We start from the raw sequence: 18835 nt of genomic DNA on the forward strand, positions 1-18835 counted from the left end.
CAATTACATACATGTGAACATCTACACTCCCTCAAGCCACCGGAATGCCTCGCTAAAAAAGTTTGCTGCCTACATAAAATGGAAGGTCGCTTAGTTTGATTCGTTTGTGTTTTTTTTTGTCCTTTAGCATCAACAACTTTACCAAACTAATTGTTCTTTCAGCACCATACCATAGACAATATAAAATATTTCACCATAACACATCCTATCGGCTTGCACACGTTTGTACATTTTGAAATATCTCACTGTTGCAGTGAATCATAGAAGCTACCTATGAGAACGAAACAGTGTTCCAAAAAACAATCATGAAGCTTAGTTTTTATTTATCCTTGCAGTGAACAACTAATTTATTTAACCTCCGACACCCTCGCAAAAGAAATCAAAAATGCGCGCCTGTGCACGTTCTTTTTTACGGTCTAGTTTCCAGAGTTCTGCAAATGCTTTTCATGACTTTTACTCTAATTGTTCATTGTTTTGGTTTTCCTCATTTTTTATACCAGATGCATTCTGACTTCAAATATTCGCACCTACAATAAATTTGTATCTATGCACTTTTCACTGTCTTTTTTCTATTAGTACACATCATAAAATATATTAATGTTTTCAAACTGTGTTCTGTGTCATATCGTCGGTTCCAGCATAATCTGCTGTGAATGCCATGGGTGCCCATGGTCGTAACCATTTGAAAATATGCGGTGACCCGGTATTATGAATAGGTATGATGAATAAATTGTGCTCGCAAATAAAAACTTTCACAACTAACAAATACCATAATTGTCACAGCTCTAGGTGAAATTCATAGGAGCATAACCCGATCAGAAGCAGAAAACAAAAAAGGTTGCAAGGTTGTTTCTTTAGCCGTTCATTATTTAAGCCCAACTAAGTACTTTTACAAGAACAGGCAACCTGTGATGAACAACTTTGTTACGGATGAAGAACAGAAATCGAGAGGCGCTCCTTTAGCTACGGAATATAACAAACTCAATTTTCTCGCGAAAAATAAAATATAGTTAAATTTACAAGTAATCACTGACAAAAAAGTTTGCAGAAAAATTGATTTTTTGGATATAAAAATGCCTTACTTTCAACAGTTTTTGTCGAGTCGACTCCGGTGTTGACTCTAGTTTGGAAGACATGCGTTTTAGGATTGTTTACTCAAAAATAGTTTTGGAAGCATAATTCAACGTCTTCGGCAGTGGTTTTCCTCGACAGGTTTTTGCATAAAACTGCTGCAGAAAACCAATATCGAAGGCTTCTATTGCCCTAGCTGTTTTAGCGAATATGTAGGGTCACGCTTTGTTCTACTTTTGAAAGAAGCTATATAGTAGGGTAGAGCGGGACTAGTTGGTCATTTTTAGTCAACATGTTTTGTAACTTTTTGAAGGGCATATTATGGCAAAAACTTATTACATGAAAGTTTTGTGTACTCAAAACGGTTTGAAATTTTGCGGATATTTTATGTTTTTTGAGTGGATGTCAAATTGATCAACTAGACCCTCAGGTGGGGTCAGGGTGGAAAACTGAACTTTTTTTTTCGAAAGGACAATTCCGTTAACCTGTATCAATACATTTGCGGCAGCCTGTAGCGTCTTAGCGGAAGTCGTACCTCTTCCAGTTTCTCGTTTATACGTTCGCTTTTCGAAAAGTAACTCAAAATTGCATGAAAAAATTGGTGTTACTCTTTCATACCTGATGAGACGTATATGTTGAAATCACATTGATGGTTTGGTTGGACACTAAATCAAAGTCAACACGGATTAAATCGAGAACCGGAAACGGAAATTCAGATTTGCATCTACAATCACAAGCAAAAAACAATAGCAATATCTTGGTTTCTTTTGTCAACAGCTTGCATTCGCCCCAAAGTTCGTTGAAATTATCATCAGGTAGGAGGCATCGATGCAGTAGTGCGTTATAATTATTTTAGACCAATGTCTCGGTATTTATAGTGTGAAAATGCACTCAAACATTCATAAAAATGAAGAAGAAATGGAGATAACTTTTACAAAATTGTTTATAGTTTCAAATAAATAGTTTTGCAAAACAAAACACTTGCTGCCTTCGCTTGGTTTTAGTTTGCACGACGAAATTCACCGTACCTGGAAATGCATATACATTGTTACTTGAATTCATTTATGATATGCATATGATCAACCAACCCCGCTAGTATGTGACCAAATAGCCACTCATGTAGTTAATAAATATAAAAATTACCTAAAGTATGTTAAAAAGAAATTTTGACGAGAATTTATTTGTTAAACAAAAAGTTTCAACTTGAACAGTAGAATTGATGGTCAATTTGGCATCAACTTATATTTATTATACGTCCCAATAAAAACTGCACTTCATTTTGTCTTTTAGTTTTTTTGGTTATCTGCTACATATTAACCATACAACACGATTTTATGATGCGTAGATTTGACCACGTAACCAAGTAGCCCCGCTCTACTCTATATCAAAAAGAGTAATTCACGAAAAATTCTCGTAACAATATTACTGTGTCTATCAATTACACTTTATTTTCCTAATTCGCAGTTACAAGTTATTTCTTTAACTGGTATTTGACAATAAATTTTATTTAATGTATTTAAAAATCAACCTACAATCGAATGTATTTTTCAAAGTAGTAATTCTAATCAAAATGTAGTAATTTTATTACTTTTTTAATTGTCATTTTTTATCTTGCACAGACGGCCCAGTAGACGTCATTTAGTGCTGTTAGTACTTTTTTTCACGACTAACATAGGCGTATCCAGGATTGAGGTCAGGAGGCAAGCTTTTGAAAACTGTAGAAAATGGAGGTTGATATTAAAAAAAAACTAGTAAAAACAATACCAGAAGCGTCGCGTGGCTGATTTCGTCACATGTGCACCAAACATTTATTCAAGTTCTTTTTCCTTAAATGAAATGAGAAATCAAACCAAAGTGTTTGATGCTTTAAATTGAAGGGTTTTGCTAGTATTCTTACTTGTTTTTATAGATGTTAGGGAATAGAGTACCTGTGCAGTGCACATGTTGCACAGGTGGACCCGACGCCACTGAACAATACACTAAAGTTACACAGTTACACTAAAGTTGAAATTATTCACCCTTGCTTACTTGAATGGTCATACGTCCTAAGACATGGCTTGCATAACATAATTCCGCCAACTTGATCGATGAATGGCTGTCCGCTTCCAATTCCGCGGGCACCCCATACTTGCCAGATCATGCTCAACCTGGTCTAACCACCTTGCTTTTTGCGCTTGTCCGTCGTTCTCGCAGCGCGCTTTGTCCAACGTATCAGTCCAGCTTTGGCCACCTTCTGGATGCTGAGTTCATTGTAGAATTGCGCGAGCTCATGGTTCATTTTCCGTCTCCACACTCCGTTCTCCTGCGCACCACCAAAGATTGTTCTTAGCGAAAAATCCGAACGCTCGCAGGTCCTCTTAAAGCACTGGCCACGTTACATGCCCGTAGAGAACAACCGGTCTAATAGGCGTTTTAAACAAGCGCTAATAATTCGTCTCCCATGCTTATGGCTGGTATCGATGTTCTGAGTCACCATTGTGCCAAGGTAGACGAACTCGTCGACTACCTCAAACTCAATACCGTCGATTATCACAACACAACCTAGGCGTGCTCTGTCGCACTCAGCACCACCCCCTAGCATGTACTTCGTTTTAACGTATTTATTTTCAATCCTTCTCTTCTCTGCTTCACATTTTAGTGTAGTGTACTAATCTACCACCGCCTCAAATGTTCTGCCGACAGTGTTCACTATTGATTAACCGGATTTAACAAAAATCGTGCCTTGCGTGTCTATTCCCGCTCGTCTCACAACACCTTCTAGCGCAATATTGAACATCAGGCAGAAAAGACCATCATCTTGTCGAAGTTCCCTGTGGGATCCGAAATCCTCACCCAACACTGCACATCCTCCATCGTAGCCTTTAGCTGTCAAGTATGCTTCCCGGGGAAGCCGTTCTCGTCGAGTATTCTCCATAGCTCTTCACGATTAATCGTGTCATAAGCGGCTTTGAATTCGATGAAGAGATGATGCGTAGGGACTCTGTGTTCGCGGCATTTTTGGAGGATCTGCCGCAGAGTAAGGGTCTGCTCCGTTGTGCACCGACCTGCCATGAAGCCGGGCTGTAAGCTTCCCACAAATCTGTTGGTTAGTGGTGACAGTCACAAGAAAATCATTTGGGTTATCACTTCGTAGGCAGCATTCAGGATAGTGATCACTCAGTAGTTTTCAAAATCTAACTTGTCGCCTTTTTTGAGGCAAATAACTTTTCCGGTAGGCATTCCGTTTCCGAAATCTTCACAATCAGCCGTTGTAGATAACTGGCCAACTTGCCCGGGTCCATCTTGAGAAGCTACGCTCCGATACCGTTCTTTCCAGCTGCCTTGTTGTTCTTAAGCCGCCGGATAGCATCATTAACTTCGCCTATCGATGGAGTTGGCACATTAGGGTGGGGCTTATATTCAAAATAATTTCAAATCAATTCAATTTGCGGAACCCGTTTTCCCAGCCAAAAAGACCTCCTTGGGGTTCAATGGGCAATATGTAAAAGATTGGTTGAATTTCATTAAGGTCTAGAGGTGGCGCAAAGGGCCGAAAGGTCAAATTTGAAACGAAGGCAAAGAAAGCACCGACAGAGTCTCCTGCGTCGCTGTTCTGATCTTCTGCCTGTACGTCATTCAAAGGTTCATCGAATCAAGATATTCCCATCCTGCACATTTCGGCTCGCGCAACAGAGCCTTTGCAGGATGCGTTAAATTTCTGATAGACATTTCGTGTTTCATTAGAGCAGTACAGCTGTTGTAGTTCTTGGCACTCCTCCTGGCGAGTTGAGTTTGCTATCTCCGTTACTGTTTGTATCGCTCCACGTTTTGACGGGTGGCTCTTCGCAGCATTATTGTCCGCGCCACGATCTCTTTATCTAATGTCTGTCGACATTTCTCGTCAAATCATTCGTTACGTCGTAGTGGTAGTGGTCCGAGTCGATGTAGCGCCCCAACGTGTTTTGACATCAATAAAGTCTGAAAAATGCCGATCATCTATCAAAACATGGTCGATTTGAGTTTCTGTTTGGCTAGGTGATCTCCAGTTGTACCGATGTTGGAGGCTATGCTGGAAAAAAAGGAGGCGGCGAAGCTGAATCGTCAAATTACCGGTCTAAATTCCTACTCCTCATTGACCTGAGCGTTGTTGTCTCCGATGACATTATGTTTTGAGCAGCGACCGTATTCACGTTCCAACTTCGTCTTTGTCTTCAACAGTACCGAGGTGAGAACTGTGCACGTTTATAATGCTAATGTTAAAGAATCGGCCTTATATTTTTGAGCTGCACATTCTAGGGTTAACCGGCCATCTCACCCATCTCACCCATTACTATAAAAGCTGTGCGCAGCTCAGGTGTGTTACCACTGCTCTGGTAGATGGTGTTTCCAACCCTATAAGTACGCACCATCGTCCCTTTCTAGCATACCTCCTGCATCGCTACGATGTTCAATTTGCGGTTTTTCAATTCTTCGGTAAGTACATGAAGTTATTCACCCATGGGATGTTGTATGGGGACATTGTACCACTGCGACCAGTGCTTAGATCTATTGTACACGTGTATGTACACCGCGTAATTTATGAAATCCGCATAAAATGTGTAGGTGGAGTTTCGTGAATCCAATACCCGCTCCAAAATTCACTGATTTTCCCTAACCTTGTATTTTTTTCCTGATTTTTATCATATATTCTCAGGTGGAATTAAGACTGCTTTTAAGTCTTTTTCGTAAGTATTTAGCAGACATGATTGGAAACATTTTGAAATTTGTTTCACGCAGATTTGAAAATTGATTTAGGGATTTACACGGGTTTTACGTGTATTTCGTTTTTTTTTCTTTTTTTCGCAGAATTTTTTCGCGTGCCATGTGTCCCCTTCGTAAACTCGTCAATTCCGATAGTCTCATAAATTCCACACACAAGTAAAACTGTGTATATTCCGAAATTGACAAACAAGAAGTGTACTAGTGCTTAGTGACAAGTTAAAGAAAAGTTATCTAGAAACGGATTAAAAAACTGTTAAAATTTTTATTTGAATATTTTACAAAAATAAATTTAGGAATTTTACACTCATTTTTTTTTCTAATAAAAAATCGGTGGTCTCAGATTTTTGTTTCGAAATAAGTTTTTAGTATAAATAATTCAACTGCCTAAAATTTTTCTTAACAAACCAAAATGGGGACTATCAATAAAAAAGAAAGCAATCCCAATTGTTTTAATGACTTCTTAATGACCATGTATAAAGTCGCTCGAAAAGTTTTTGTTAAAAAAAACTCTCTTTCTTCAAGAGTTCCCACTCTGGTTTGTTCAGAAGAGGTTCGGGCAGATAAATTGTCTATCTAAAAAACTTATTTTGACAAAAAAAAATCTGAGATGACCGAATTTTGGAAAATTACTTTTTGTTTTTGAAAAAAAAAATATCATTATAGGATCTCAAATTCAATTTTTCTAAATTTTCAAGAGAAACTTCAAACAACTCCCTAGAAGTCATCCGTTGACAATTTTTCTCTAACTCTTGTCATTACCGTACATCAAGGAGGGCACAAAAAAATTTTTGTTAGAAGTTAAGTGCCCGCTTTGAAGTTAGAGTGCCCGCTTTGTTTGATTCGGAAGAGTTTTAGGCAGCTAAATTGTCTATATGAAAAATCTAAGATGACCGATTTCTTTAAGATCATATTTTTGTTTTTTTTTAATGCATTTTTTTAGTGTAAGATCTCAAATTCAATTTTGTTAATAATTTTCTAAAAATCATTTCTTGGCAACTTTCCTCTATTTCTCTTCATTGTTCAGATATATCGATTTATGAAAACAAACTTCAGACCATTTTGAATATAAGTACTAATAATTTTTTTTAAAAATATATGTGTATATAATATGTTGCTCAGGGTAGTAAGGCCTACTCACAAAATTTTATTGAATTCGGGGAGGGTGCTGCCAACATCTGGTCGAATTGTCGCGAAATCCTCCTTAGAATAATATTGCTGTGTTTTTCTTGAATTTTTTATTGTTTTATGGTGTATATTTTATCTAGAAGGACAAAATTACTGTCTACAACCAAACCGTCCAAGTTTTAACTTTTTTCTTTTTTGTTTAAAAAATTTACTTTCTTTTGCATTTTTTCATGATCGGATAGTTTTCATGTTTTTAGGTATTACTAAAGTCTTCATTCAAAAGTTGTAAAATAGTTTTTTAGGATATTTAATTTTCAATTTTTTTCGTAATATTTTTGCTGAGAAATTTTTTTTTTCGCAGTGTAAAAAATGGCTAATATCACAAAATGACACTTTTAGCTCATAACAACATTTTTTCAAAAATATTTCAATTGGGACAATCTTTCAGTTCAATCAATTTCGCTTATACTGAACCTTTGATTTATTTTCTAACTCTTATCCTAACGCTTAGTATATTTGAATGAAAGGTTCTAGATATTGATTCGGCAGTCTCTTTATTACATAATTGAAAATTGATAATAATAGCTAAAACTTTGCCCAGAAGTTCTTTGAGACTAACGATGTCATTTTGTGCTATTCGTATTATTATTATCATTATTGAAAAATATTCAGGTAAACATTTCAAATCAAAAAGCTTATAATGATAAACTTTTTTAATGCATGCGTTCCAAGACCATTTGAATTTGGCTTGGAAAATTAAAAAATAAACACTAATTTTTATATTAGTACAAAAAGAGTTGAAATCGCCCAGAATTTTATTATTCGTTAAGGCTTGACATTATTCCAAAACTCTTGGTAAAAAGTTTTGGGTAAAGAAATGTTCTTGGCAACTAACTTTCTGAATGCATCCGCTTTTTGATATTTCAAAATAAAATTGGAAAAAATTTATGAAAATACGCCTTTTTGTACGATATTTGTGATTCTCTAGCAACAAGCATAGATTCGTTGTAATGCATAATCAATATAGGATGCATTATGTCATCTTTTGACAGTCAAAAGTTGTTTAGTTCAGAAGTTATGATAGTAATCACATTCATAAGGATTTATTTCCATGGTTTGAAAAATATTAAGAACGGGTTCACTTAGTTTTTTTACTTAAAATTCCTATTTAGTCTAGTCAGTTGCTCAATCTGATGATACTTGAAGAACTTGTCCGGTTATTCCTTGAAGATTCAGAGTGACAACTTCAATTATATGTTTAACTGTGTGAAATTGGGTTTTTGTTTTGCCACCTTAGCAAAAATCAAAGGGCCAGCGGACTTTTATTGAAAACTTGAGGGGTCGGGATCGTTACGTAGGTAACTAATTAACAAAATTAAAGAAAAAAGAACATTTATTTTTTTAAGTGAAATTTCCCCCCATCGTTTGAAAGCTTTAATGATGATTTTTACTTCAGCAGAAAATTTCAGAAAAAAAATGTTTAATATAAACTTACCGCTAATTTTTGAAAATTAAAAAACTTGTGAGGGTGAGCTTGTTTAAAGTTAAGTAATTTTGGGAGAGGGAGTCCTATCAAACGTTACTTATTTTACACAGGGCGCCTGAAAGGTAATTTGGGTCATTAAAATTTGATGGATTAGAAAAAAACAACACTGGAAAGTTCAATATTCTGGAACCAACAATGTTATTGATCAAAATTTACCTCTCACTGTGTTCACAATCACAAGTATCGAATTCCTCGCCCACCCAATAACAGGCAGCCGAATACAGCTGTGGGCAAAAGGCAACGTTTACACGTAATGCAATGTTGGCGAAACAGAAGTGCCACCGAATGGAGCTGCATTCCTTTTCGTGTTATTTTTGCCGAGCGGTACGATTTTGGGTTGTAACATACTTGCATTACGATAGGAGTCATATGGGTGCCATAGAAATCACGTAAAACGGAAAATAAAATGTATTTAAAAATCAACCTACAATCGAATGTATTTTTCAAAGTAGTAATTCTAATCAAAATGTAGTAATTTTATTACTTTTTTAATTGTCATTTTTTATCTTGCACAGACGGCCCAGTAGACGTCATTTAGTGCTGTTAGTACTTTTTTTCACGACTAACATAGGCGTATCCAGGATTGAGGTCAGGAGGCAAGCTTTTGAAAACTGTAGAAAATGGAGGTTGATATTAAAAAAAAACTAGTAAAAACAATACCAGAAGCGTCGCGTGGCTGATTTCGTCACATGTGCACCAAACATTTATTCAAGTTCTTTTTCCTTAAATGAAATGAGAAATCAAACCAAAGTGTTTGATGCTTTAAATTGAAGGGTTTTGCTAGTATTCTTACTTGTTTTTATAGATGTTAGGGAATAGAGTACCTGTGCAGTGCACATGTTGCACAGGTGGACCCGACGCCACTGAACAATACACTAAAGTTACACAGTTACACTAAAGTTGAAATTATTCACCCTTGCTTACTTGAATGGTCATACGTCCTAAGACATGGCTTGCATAACATAATTCCGCCAACTTGATCGATGAATGGCTGTCCGCTTCCAATTCCGCGGGCACCCCATACTTGCCAGATCATGCTCAACCTGGTCTAACCACCTTGCTTTTTGCGCTTGTCCGTCGTTCTCGCAGCGCGCTTTGTCCAACGTATCAGTCCAGCTTTGGCCACCTTCTGGATGCTGAGTTCATTGTAGAATTGCGCGAGCTCATGGTTCATTTTCCGTCTCCACACTCCGTTCTCCTGCGCACCACCAAAGATTGTTCTTAGCGAAAAATCCGAACGCTCGCAGGTCCTCTTAAAGCACTGGCCACGTTACATGCCCGTAGAGAACAACCGGTCTAATAGGCGTTTTAAACAAGCGCTAATAATTCGTCTCCCATGCTTATGGCTGGTATCGATGTTCTGAGTCACCATTGTGCCAAGGTAGACGAACTCGTCGACTACCTCAAACTCAATACCGTCGATTATCACAACACAACCTAGGCGTGCTCTGTCGCACTCAGCACCACCCCCTAGCATGTACTTCGTTTTAACGTATTTATTTTCAATCCTTCTCTTCTCTGCTTCACATTTTAGTGTAGTGTACTAATCTACCACCGCCTCAAATGTTCTGCCGACAGTGTTCACTATTGATTAACCGGATTTAACAAAAATCGTGCCTTGCGTGTCTATTCCCGCTCGTCTCACAACACCTTCTAGCGCAATATTGAACATCAGGCAGAAAAGACCATCATCTTGTCGAAGTTCCCTGTGGGATCCGAAATCCTCACCCAACACTGCACATCCTCCATCGTAGCCTTTAGCTGTCAAGTATGCTTCCCGGGGAAGCCGTTCTCGTCGAATATTCTCCATAGCTCTTCACGATTAATCGTGTCATAAGCGGCTTTGAATTCGATGAAGAGATGATGCGTAGGGACTCTGTGTTCGCGGCATTTTTGGAGGATCTGCCGCAGAGTAAGGGTCTGCTCCGTTGTGCACCGACCTGCCATGAAGCCGGGCTGTAAGCTTCCCACAAATCTGTTGGTTAGTGGTGACAGTCACAAGAAAATCATTTGGGTTATCACTTCGTAGGCAGCATTCAGGATAGTGATCACTCAGTAGTTTTCAAAATCTAACTTGTCGCCTTTTTTGAGGCAAATAACTTTTCCGGTAGGCATTCCGTTTCCGAAATCTTCACAATCAGCCGTTGTAGATAACTGGCCAACTTGCCCGGGTCCATCTTGAGAAGCTACGCTCCGATACCGTTCTTTCCAGCTGCCTTGTTGTTCTTAAGCCGCCGGATAGCATCATTAACTTCGCCTATCGATGGAGTTGGCACATTAGGGTGGGGCTTATATTCAAAATAATTTCAAATCAATTCAATTTGCGGAACCCGTTTTCCCAGCCAAAAAGACCTCCTTGGGGTTCAATGGGCAATATGTAAAAGATTGGTTGAATTTCATTAAGGTCTAGAGGTGGCGCAAAGGGCCGAAAGGTCAAATTTGAAACGAAAGCAAAGAAAGCACCGACAGAGTCTCCTGCGTCGCTGTTCTGATCTTCTGCCTGTACGTCATTCAAAGGTTCATCGAATCAAGATATTCCCATCCTGCACATTTCGGCTCGCGCAACAGAGCCTTTGCAGGATGCGTTAAATTTCTGATAGACATTTCGTGTTTCATTAGAGCAGTACAGCTGTTGTAGTTCTTGGCACTCCTCCTGGCGAGTTGAGTTTGCTATCTCCGTTACTGTTTGTATCGCTCCACGTTTTGACGGGTGGCTCTTCGCAGCATTATTGTCCGCGCCACGATCTCTTTATCTAATGTCTGTCGACATTTCTCGTCAAATCATTCGTTACGTCGTAGTGGTAGTGGTCCGAGTCGATGTAGCGCCCCAACGTGTTTTGACATCAATAAAGTCTGAAAAATGCCGATCATCTATCAAAACATGGTCGATTTGAGTTTCTGTTTGGCTAGGTGATCTCCAGTTGTACCGATGTTGGAGGCTATGCTGGAAAAAAAGGAGGCGGCGAAGCTGAATCGTCAAATTACCGGTCTAAATTCCTACTCCTCATTGACCTGAGCGTTGTTGTCTCCGATGACATTATGTTTTGAGCAGCGACCGTATTCACGTTCCAACTTCGTCTTTGTCTTCAACAGTACCGAGGTGAGAACTGTGCACGTTTATAATGCTAATGTTAAAGAATCGGCCTTATATTTTTGAGCTGCACATTCTAGGGTTAACCGGCCATCTCACCCATCTCACCCATTACTATAAAAGCTGTGCGCAGCTCAGGTGTGTTACCACTGCTCTGGTAGATGGTGTTTCCAACCCTATAAGTACGCACCATCGTCCCTTTCTAGCATACCTCCTGCATCGCTACGATGTTCAATTTGCGGTTTTTCAATTCTTCGGTAAGTACATGAAGTTATTCACCCATGGGATGTTGTATGGGGACATTGTACCACTGCGACCAGTGCTTAGATCTATTGTACACGTGTATGTACACCGCGTAATTTATGAAATCCGCATAAAATGTGTAGGTGGAGTTTCGTGAATCCAATACCCGCTCCAAAATTCACTGATTTTCCCTAACCTTGTATTTTTTTCCTGATTTTTATCATATATTCTCAGGTGGAATTAAGACTGCTTTTAAGTCTTTTTCGTAAGTATTTAGCAGACATGATTGGAAACATTTTGAAATTTGTTTCACGCAGATTTGAAAATTGATTTAGGGATTTACACGGGTTTTACGTGTATTTCGTTTTTTTTTCTTTTTTTCGCAGAATTTTTTCGCGTGCCATGTGTCCCCTTCGTAAACTCGTCAATTCCGATAGTCTCATAAATTCCACACACAAGTAAAACTGTGTATATTCCGAAATTGACAAACAAGAAGTGTACTAGTGCTTAGTGACAAGTTAAAGAAAAGTTATCTAGAAACGGATTAAAAAACTGTTAAAATTTTCATTTGAATATTTTACAAAAATAAATTTAGGAATTTTACACTCATTTTTTTTTCTAATAAAAAATCGGTGGTCTCAGATTTTTGTTTCGAAATAAGTTTTTAGTATAAATAATTCAACTGCCTAAAATTTTTCTTAACAAACCAAAATGGGGACTATCAATAAAAAAGAAAGCAATCCCAATTGTTTTAATGACTTCTTAATGACCATGTATAAAGTCGCTCGAAAAGTTTTTGTTAAAAAAAACTCTCTTTCTTCAAGAGTTCCCACTCTGGTTTGTTCAGAAGAGGTTCGGGCAGATAAATTGTCTATCTAAAAAACTTATTTTGACAAAAAAAAATCTGAGATGACCGAATTTTGGAAAATTACTTTTTGTTTTTGAAAAAAAAAATATCATTATAGGATCTCAAATTCAATTTTTCTAAATTTTCAAGAGAAACTTCAAACAACTCCCTAGAAGTCATCCGTTGACAATTTTGCTCTAACTCTTGTCATTACCGTACATCAAGGAGGGCACAAAAAAATTTTTGTTAGAAGTTAAGTGCCCGCTTTGAAGTTAGAGTGCCCGCTTTGTTTGATTCGGAAGAGTTTTAGGCAGCTAAATTGTCTATATGAAAAATCTAAGATGACCGATTTCTTTAAGATCATATTTTTGTTTTTTTTTAATGCATTTTTTTAGTGTAAGATCTCAAATTCAATTTTGTTAATAATTTTCTAAAAATCATTTCTTGGCAACTTTCCTCTATTTCTCTTCATTGTTCAGATATATCGATTTATGAAAACAAACTTCAGACCATTTTGAATATAAGTACTAATAATTTTTTTTAAAAATATATGTGTATATAATATGTTGCTCAGGGTAGTAAGGCCTACTCACAAAATTTTATTGAATTCGGGGAGGGTGCTGCCAACATCTGGTCGAATTGTCGCGAAATCCTCCTTAGAATAATATTGCTGTGTTTTTCTTGAATTTTTTATTGTTTTATGGTGTATATTTTATCTAGAAGGACAAAATTACTGTCTACAACCAAACCGTCCAAGTTTTAACTTTTTTCTTTTTTGTTTAAAAAATTTACTTTCTTTTGCATTTTTTCATGATCGGATAGTTTTCATGTTTTTAGGTATTACTAAAGTCTTCATTCAAAAGTTGTAAAATAGTTTTTTAGGATATTTAATTTTCAATTTTTTTCGTAATATTTTTGCTGAGAAATTTTTTTTTTCGCAGTGTAAAAAATGGCTAATATCACAAAATGACACTTTTAGCTCATAACAACATTTTTTCAAAAATATTTCAATTGGGACAATCTTTCAGTTCAATCAATTTCGCTTATACTGAACCTTTGATTTATTTTCTAACTCTTATCCTAACGCTTAGTATATTTGAATGAAAGGTTCTAGATATTGATTCGGCAGTCTCTTTATTACATAATTGAAAATTGATAATAATAGCTAAAACTTTGCCCAGAAGTTCTTTGAGACTAACGATGTCATTTTGTGCTATTCGTATTATTATTATCATTATTGAAAAATATTCAGGTAAACATTTCAAATCAAAAAGCTTATAATGATAAACTTTTTTAATGCATGCGTTTCCAAGACCATTTGAATTTGGCTTGGAAAATTAAAAAATAAACACTAATTTTTATATTAGTACAAAAAGAGTTGAAATCGCCCAGAATTTTATTATTCGTTAAGGCTTGACATTATTCCAAAACTCTTGGTAAAAAGTTTTGGGTAAAGAAATGTTCTTGGCAACTAACTTTCTGAATGCATCCGCTTTTTGATATTTCAAAATAAAATTGGAAAAAATTTATGAAAATACGCCTTTTTGTACGATATTTGTGATTCTCTAGCAACAAGCATAGATTCGTTGTAATGCATAATCAATATAGGATGCATTATGTCATCTTTTGACAGTCAAAAGTTGTTTAGTTCAGAAGTTATGATAGTAATCACATTCATAAGGATTTATTTCCATGGTTTGAAAAATATTAAGAACGGGTTCACTTAGTTTTTTTACTTAAAATTCCTATTTAGTCTAGTCAGTTGCTCAATCTGATGATACTTGAAGAACTTGTCCGGTTATTCCTTGAAGATTCAGAGTGACAACTTCAATTATATGTTTAACTGTGTGAAATTGGGTTTTTGTTTTGCCACCTTAGCAAAAATCAAAGGGCCAGCGGACTTTTATTGAAAACTTGAGGGGTCGGGATCGTTACGTAGGTAACTAATTAACAAAATTAAAGAAAAAAGAACATTTATTTTTTTAAGTGAAATTTCCCCCCATCGTTTGAAAGCTTTAATGATGATTTTTACTTCAGCAGAAAATTTCAGAAAAAAAATGTTTAATATAAACTTACCGCTAATTTTTGAAAATTAAAAAACTTGTGAGGGTGAGCTTGTTTAAAGTTAAGTAATTTTGGGAGAGGGAGTCCTATCAAACGTTACTTATTTTACACAGGGCGCCTGAAAGGTAATTTGGGTCATTAAAATTTGATGGATTAGAAAAAAACAACACTGGAAAGTTCAATATTCTGGAACCAACAATGTTATTGATCAAAATTTACCTCTCACTGTGTTCACAATCACAAGTATCGAATTCCTCGCCCACCCAATAACAGGCAGCCGAATACAGCTGTGGGCAAAAGGCAACGTTTACACGTAATGCAATGTTGGCGAAACAGAAGTGCCACCGAATGGAGCTGCATTCCTTTTCGTGTTATTTTTGCCGAGCGGTACGATTTTGGGTTGTAACATACTTGCATTACGATAGGAGTCATATGGGTGCCATAGAAATCACGTAAAACGGAAAATAAAATGCGGGAGACTAGCATGAATGTGATATTTATATGTTGTGTACACGTATGTATTTACACGCCATCAGCGTGGCCCAATCAAAAGATGTCCTTAGGGTGGTTTTCAACAAAAAACTGCTTTCACTGCGTGATGTTTTGTCGCCGTTTTCCAATGCAGTGATAACAATGACTGCTTTAATGCTTTCTCTGCAATAACAGTTATTGTAATGGATTATTACCACCCTGATGATGGGAAAATCATTGGGGGTTGATATGGGATGAAAAGTGAAGCAGTTCTTCTATCGTGCGCGGGAAATGTCGTTCCTTTTTCGTGCTTCACTGATTGCGCTCAGTTCGGTGCCTCGACGACTCAATCCAAAGCATTCCTTTGACTCCATACCAATTGGTATCACCCTGATTGTACTATGCGAGGGAAACACCCCGCTATGCCTGTGAGTTCTCATGTGAAATGGCAAATCATTGTGGTTCAAACTTTGTTCATATTGAAATTGTTGCTACACACCAAGGAATGCTGGCAGATATTTTTATGATTACTATTGTCACTGCCATAGCGGTGTCTTTTTGCTCAAATGAATTAAAATGATGGGATAAGCTTTACGTACGAGCAATGCCAACTCCATCAATAACAGTTTATGCTTATTGGAGCGGAAATTATGCTTCACGTACCGGTTTCGGTTTTGCCGCACATACGCCCACCGCTCTTCAACATATATCGACCCTTAACCGCAGAAGCGAACACTGTTTGCATTCGTTCATTTAAACTAGCTAGGATGACATCTTCTGCTCGATTGAATCTAAATTATTAGCAATTCGAACGAGATCCGTTAGGTTACAGTGTGAGAGGTTGCAGGTTTTCAGTATCGTTCTACCACCACAATCAGCTGCAAGCTCCTGGAAATAATGTTGCAACCAAATAAACAACACTGTCCAACACTGTTTCATGTTGAGAAGGTTTTGCGGACATGAAAAAGTTAGTTATTAAAAAGCATTTTCTCCCTTTTGATGCTCATTTTTAGTTTTCAGAAGAGTTTTAGGCAACTAAATTGTCTATCTAAAACCAAATTTTAGAACAATTTAAGACGATTGTTTTTACAAAAGATTTAATTGCGCAGAAGAGTTTTAGGCAACTAAGGCGTCGTACACAAATAAGGTAACGCTAAAATTCTAGATTTCAGACCCCCTCCCCTCCCCCCTCCTATGTAACGATAGTTAACGTTCGATATGACTCCCCCTCATAAAATTACGTAACCCTGAACAGCCTGACCCCCTTCAGAATTTTCAATATAGAGTGAACATCACAGTTACGTAATTGTCTTAAGTACCCTCCCTCCTCCCCCTACGTAACAATAAGTAACGCAGAATCAACCCACCTCCCCACCCCCTTCATGCGTTACGTAATTTGTGTACGACACCTAAAATGTTTGTCTAAGAAACTCATATGAAAAAAAATCGTAGATGACTAATTTTTGAAATATTTTTTTTCGTTTTTGAAATCAATTTTTTGCAGTGTGGGATTTCAAACTAAATTTTTTTTAATATTTTCATTTCGCAAAAGGTCATATATTGACAACTTTTTCTTATCTTTCGTCGTTATTTAGATATATTTTTTTGAATAATGAAACTGGCAAAGTTGTTTAGTTTAGTAAGACCTACACACTTTCAAAGTCCTAAAAGGTTAGTAAATAACTAACTATTAAGGAAATTGCTCCTCTCGTAATATGCTATGACTAACGAGCAATATGCATCATGAGAGAAAAGCAAAATTCACCCATATAAAAAAACAAAGTTCACCCAAACCAAGAGACAACAAGACATTTTCAGTCGGTTGATGAATAATGAATATTTATTGTCAAAATTTTGGAAATAAGCTTTAAATGGGTAGCGGATTAGCATTATCTTTGTGTCGGTTGCAGCAAACACCTGCCTCATAACCGTTAATAGAGTTTCGGACGTAATTGCAGAGTATTTACAAGTAAAAGAATTGGAATACATTTTACCTTGTAAGGTGTTTTTGAACAAGGATGCTTAATGCGGGAGTCACATTTACGGTGAGACACCTACAACATTTTCCAAGCCTCTTTCCGGTTTTCGCGTTATAAAAATAATTCGTGAAGTAGAATCATAAAACCTCATCGATGTCCTACTACAAGTATTTGTACTCAAAGTTAAAAATGGAGTTCAGATAATGTGGTGATATTTGATCTGGCAAAAAAACATACTTTTCATCGGTATGGTGTTTTGGAAGAAATGGAGTCATAATTCTGTTCAAACATTCGTTCTGGAATACATTTTGAATGTTAGCCAAACCACTGAATTTGAACCATGATTTTGACAAAAAGGAAACAATCCTTTTCTGTCCACTACTCTGGTCGGTCTTCCACTACCTTCCTAGCGGAATATAGTTGAGGTTTGCAGGAAACAATACACAATAGGAACCGAAAGATATTTGTTTTCAAAAAAGTTTACCGAGAACTTTTTGCCAAAATTGTTGTGCAGTTCATAGTGAACTGTTCAATACACTTGAGGAATGCTCCTTGTTTTGACGCCATTTTGAACCGAACTGAGCATGCATAAACAAAACGAAAAATACTGGCATAAAGAGGAGAGAGATATTCATACCACTTTCATATTTATTCATATACATATTCTCATTTCTCTCTGAGCGTGTTTGTTGATATGTAAGAGAGCCTCAAAAAAATTCCAAATTTTCAGTTGTCACGCGTTAGCTCTTTTACCCGCTCCGTAACGAAGTGGTGTTTCATTCTAGCTCTGGAAAATGCGTGAAGTCTTCTATGATGATTCCTCGCATCGGTTTTACAGAAATGTTGGTTTCCTTGGCAAGTTTCCTGATGAAACGTACCGGGCTGCGAAGAGCCCTTGTGCGGCCCAATTTGACGTTTAGTTTACGTGTAAACCGCGTACCTCCACTTTTCGGATTCCATTGAGGAGACTTTTTAATGCGATAAACTATGTCCAAATTACACCCTATTACCCTGGCGCTCATTTTCTCGAATTTGCAATAAAATAATTCGATGTTCTGATGCAGCACTTAGAGTAAACGTAACCATACTTAGAGTAAACGTAACGTATACTGCCAACAGCAATTAGTCATTAGTTAAACAAATTAACCCATTATTAAAGTCGAAACAATGTCGCATTTTTTTCCTGCCGCACCCCGTGGCAAAAAGAGTTTTGCCTTCAACAGCACCCTAACACTTTTTTTATAAAATGAACAATGTTGAAATCCTACGTGACTAGTTTATTTATTTGATTTTGAATATGTTCTTGAAAATATTGTTAAAAGTGCACTAAAATAAGCACTGAAGCTGTTTTGTAAAATTTTGTAAAAGTTTTCGTGTAATGTATCTTTAAAACTAAAAAATGAGGTTCGTCAGTATTTGGAAGAAGAAAAAACTGATTTCGCGGGCATTTCGCAAACAGAGCAAATTATAACAAAATTTACACCAAATAATCACTGAATTATAATCTAAATTAGTTATAATTAACATCGATCACTCTAACTGAATATTTGATACAATAGCTTATAATCAGTTCAACTATAAAACTTTAGAAATTTCTTATCAGAACAAAGTAATATCAAACAATCAAAACAAAATAAATAATGAATTGCGGAATGTTC

At 36.7% G+C, this 18835-nt stretch overlaps 1 protein-coding gene across 2 annotated transcripts in view; it reads left to right on the forward strand.

Annotated features, from left to right (window-relative positions):
- LOC129726657 (uncharacterized) overlaps positions 1 to 18835 on the forward strand; it is a 279894-nt gene that overhangs the window by 229059 nt on the left and 32000 nt on the right. The window lies entirely within an intron of this gene.

This window comes from Wyeomyia smithii, chromosome 3 (assembly GCF_029784165.1).
Source record: "Wyeomyia smithii strain HCP4-BCI-WySm-NY-G18 chromosome 3, ASM2978416v1, whole genome shotgun sequence".
Taxonomy (NCBI): Eukaryota; Metazoa; Arthropoda; class Insecta; order Diptera; family Culicidae; genus Wyeomyia; species Wyeomyia smithii.